Source organism: Crocodylus porosus, unplaced genomic scaffold, assembly GCF_001723895.1.
Source record: "Crocodylus porosus isolate Cpor-Errol unplaced genomic scaffold, CroPor_comp1, whole genome shotgun sequence".
NCBI classification, from domain to species: domain Eukaryota; kingdom Metazoa; phylum Chordata; order Crocodylia; family Crocodylidae; genus Crocodylus; species Crocodylus porosus.
The window spans coordinates 8,633,897-8,638,187 of record NW_017728917.1 but is presented as its reverse complement, the minus strand read 5'-3'; the positions used below and the strand labels follow the sequence as shown (position 1 = coordinate 8,638,187).

The 4,291-nt window shown below is 44.1% G+C and overlaps 1 long non-coding RNA gene across 1 annotated transcript in view; it reads left to right on the top strand.

Annotated features, from left to right (window-relative positions):
• LOC109311177 overlaps positions 1 to 2,601 on the top strand; it is a 3,498-nt gene extending 897 nt beyond the window's left edge. The window contains exon 2 of the long non-coding RNA XR_002101439.1: positions 2,462 to 2,601. This is a non-coding gene — a long non-coding RNA (uncharacterized LOC109311177). The remainder of the gene's footprint in view (positions 1 to 2,461) is intronic.
• The last annotated feature ends 1,690 nt before the right edge of the window (positions 2,602 to 4,291 follow it).

Below are 4,291 nucleotides of genomic sequence, written 5' to 3'. Positions count from 1 at the left end.
GAAAAGAACACCCCCGCGGAGGGAGATGTTGTTATTTTTTGCTGCTCTCAGGCTCTGACGTCACATCCACCTGCTGGGTAAACAAGGCTCAAAAAATTGCGAGAGAAAGCCGGAGAGGGCGGGCGCGGGGGGGAGGGGGGGGCTGCCCGGCCGGAGCGCACAGACGTGCGGGGCTCGCGCCTGAGGCGAGTTCGGGAGGTGAAAGTTCAAGCGAAGGACAAGCCCGGCTGTGCGTGTGCACATGTGTGCGCGCGTGTGCCCGCCTCCGCGGGAAAGCCCAGCCCCCGCTCTTCTGCTGGGGGGGGGACCCAACTTGTGCAGCTCCGACTAGTTGGTTTAGCCCCCATGGAGGGCTGGGTTTCAGGGGGGAAGGGGAGTGGGGCAGCTCTTTTCCCCCACCTCGGGCAGGTCCGCAGCCCCCTGCCCCTGACCCCATACACTATTAAAACCTGCTTTAGACACCTCTGTGACTTAGAAATAAATGAAAACCAGTATGTCTTCCCCCCTCCAGTTTAACTGGCACAGAGGAAGCAAAGGGCTTGGTGAGCCAAAGGCCCTGTCGCACCAACTTGTACTCGCAAGAGATGCTTTTGCCCCTCCTGCAAAGGAGACCCGAGTGAGGGGGCCGCGCGGAGCGAGGGCCTGCAGAAGCAGGCCTCAGCAGCAGGAGCCTAATCTTGCATTCCCTATTTAAAACAAAATTCCTATTGATCTCGGCAGGAGTTTTGACTGAGCAAAGACGGCGCGATTGGATCTTCCATATCTGTCAAACTTATAAAGTCTAGCAAGTAACAATAACAGCACTTCTACAGTTTCACACTGCAAACATATCAAGGGGGGTGGGAGGGGAGCAAAGCTGTCTGGTTTGAACTCCCCCTATTCAAAGCATTGTAGCAATTATTACTAATATATAAAACGGCACCTCCAGGAACTGTTTGGTTTATGTGCTCTGCAAGATCATCCACGCTAGTTAAAACAATTCGGCGGAAATCAAGAGAGCTGACATAGATAGGGAGCGTGTTAAACACAGAGATTGTGGCATTTCCATTGTGGAGCTCACCTGTGCTGCATGGTGGTGCAGGGGTTGCTGTAAAGATTACCCCGTAGTTGGTTAGCTGGGAGTGTCTGACCTGGCGTGCGGCATGGCCGGGAGTACAGGGGATCAGCACACTCAGAAGGGAAAAGCCAAGTCACAGGAAAAGCCTCTGCTTACTTCGGGTGGGGGGGCACATGCTCCCCGAGTCATGGATGGAGGGACCCATTGGGTACCATCGATTGTCTCGGTAGTTAAAAATTAGAAATACAAAATTCTTCTCTCTCAGCCACACACACACTCTCCGTGACACAAATCCTGTACTTACCTGTGTGCAAAATGCCCAATGTCTTGCATACAGCCAACAGAGATGCACCATGCAGACTAAAGACAAACCGGCTGCTCTTCAGCGCTAAACTTTTAACATTTGACCGATGAGCATACCTAGCATGTGATACCAGGGAGATGATAAAAATGGTGACTTTTTTTTTCTAAGTGGGTGGTTAAAATTAGATAAATTTAACTATAAAATGCAGTGGCTTAATATTCAGTGGCATTGAGGGCCTAGAAATAAGCGCTAGGAACTGAGCTGTGGTCTACAAAGAATTTAGATGGCAAAGCTGGTTCTAGGAACTACTGAGCAATACACTTTGTTTGCAGAAACTCTTTTCTTTCAAGTGTAAAAGATCAGTTAATCTTACTGTTTTCATTCCTTTGGAATTTGGTAACTGTATTCACCTCATGTTTGGGCCTTCAGCAGGTTGGAAACAAGACAGTCGGGAGGGGAAGCTTACTTTAAATGCTGCAATATATGATTTTGTATATTTAAATGTCTGCCTGGCTAAGTGGTAAAGGACTGAGTGTCCATTTAGTATACATTAGTGAGGAACTTAGCATATTGTTAATTTTCAACACTGTCACGTTGCATTCATATAGAGCACATTTTAATTTCTTGATCAGTAATCAAGTGGAAGTTTCTTTTTGGCAAATTAAAGCAGGAAGGATTTTCACGCAGAAGAAAGGGCATGGGAATAGGATGCCACCTTTTGGTAGAATAAGGATATAGGAGCATATTCCAAGAAAAGATGCTACTGATATGCAATTACACTTTAAATTACAGTAATGGCAAAGTACTTATGCCTAATTCATTATATTTTAAATAATTAAGAGGAAAATTGTGGCAAATAAATATTTGCAAAGAAGATGCTTTAGCTGTACTGTAAGGGGAATCTCCAAAGATAGTCCATGAATCATTCCATGTTGTCACTGTATTAGTTAATAGACTCAGTTATGAAACAGCACCAGCAAAAATCCCTCCACCTGAAAGATACTGGGGTAGCACTTGGATGGAGGGGCTTGGAAGGGGCGGTTAACCTCTTTTTGAGACCTAATTAGGGTCACTTTCAACTTGGTTTTATTTTACTTCAGAATTGATTTCCAGGAAGAAAGCACAAGGGAAGAAAATACAGGGGACAACTCCGAGAAGTTATTTCCCCTCTTGCTGTAGCTCCCTAGGAGTTTTGGCTGTGTTATTCGAACGTGGAATAAACTTTGTTTGTTGTAAACTTCTCGGTCTCTTGTTTTTAACTATGCAAATTTAAACCGGTACTTCAAGTCTGTAAAGCATGATTAATTCTCCAGACAATAACAGCAGTGGGACTTCTTCCTCCCCCTCCACTACTGTAGTTGCTAATTGCACTCGAATTGTTTACTGCTGTATTGTTTTACAAGTGCCTGGAGAAAGAGATGCTTGATATTCCCAGCCCTACCATCGTCATCCCAGGAGCAAATGCTTGGCAGCTTTTGGTTAGGGTGTACACAGGCTATGACTACAGTTTGTTAGTAAAAAATAAATAAAATAAAATATGAAGGTGATGACGCCTCCGTAATTATAGGTGTCACTGTTTCGAAGTCAGAATGTTTTCCAAGCTGTTGTGGGCCACACCTCCAATATCCCATGAGCCATGCCTCTTAGAGTCCTTTCCATTTTAGTCAATGATTTATGAGGATATACAAAGGACATCAACAGGGCTACATTGTGCCTGTTGAGAAACAGATAGGAAATAAGGGAGGGCTTCCTTACTTAGACACAAAGCAAAAACAGACACCCTAGCATGCCTCTATCTTTTCCTCTCTCTCTGTACAGAAATTTGAAAATTTAGAAGCGGAGCACAGTAACAAAAAATGGCACACTGAAAAATTAAATGTATATTGACTTTACAGCTTGTCTTATTTTTTTTTTTTAGTTTAAATTAATCACCCTGCTATTCTAAGGAGGTATAATTAAAACATAGACCCTATGAGTAATCGTATACCTGAATTCACAATAAGATTTCTGTTGGAGGTTGACATTCCCTTCACTTTCTCCTTGCTTTAGTTTAGAATTGGAGAAATTTAAATGGCTATGACAACAGTCATTGTTCAAAATGCAGAACGGAAGATGCAGTTTTGCAACTCTATAGAGGGCATACGTATGAAAAGATAAACAACACGGGACATTTCCTTGGCCCAGATAGCTGGAGGGTGTAAGGCTCAGCTTTGTGTTCCCTCCACCGCCGACAGCAAATTTTAAAATGCAGTTGGAGGCTGATCCCACAACCAGTGAAACCATTGACAATATCCTCGTGGACTTCTGTGGCAGTAGGATTCATTTCCAATATGGGGAGTCAGGCTAAGTGGAAAAAACAAGGCGACTTAGCTAGGATTGCAAATTGGCTTGTCTGACCAAAAAGAAATATAGAGGTCCCCGATGAGAACTGGAGCCAAAGCCAGGTCAATTGAGAAAAAAAAAATTAAATTGTGTTTTATGTTCTTCTTGCAGGGAAAAGCTGCCAACTTAAAACTAGCCTGTACTTCGAAATCTGGGGGCAGGTTTTCTGAAGTCCTCAGCTCCTTGGGGCTGCCTTTATTCTCACAAATCATTTCTCTTCTCTGCCAGGGGATGGTGTTAACAAGGGGAAACTAAGCTAAAGGTCCATTTCCATTTGCACTGTCTTCCTGGAAGTGCTGGCCAGACAGGCACAGAGAATCATGTGTTTAATTCCTCCATTACACAGATGTAAATCTAGACTAGCTCTGTGGAAATCACTGGAGTTACTCGGATTCATTTAGGCAAAAGTCACTCCAGGATTCCTAAAGGCATCCTGAATTCTTCAGCCAGATTTTCATCCTCTCCTCACAATGAGACATGCCTTATTCCTTAAGCAATCCTATGGACTTCATGTGTGTCAGAATCTGGCCATAGACAAACTTGTCCAA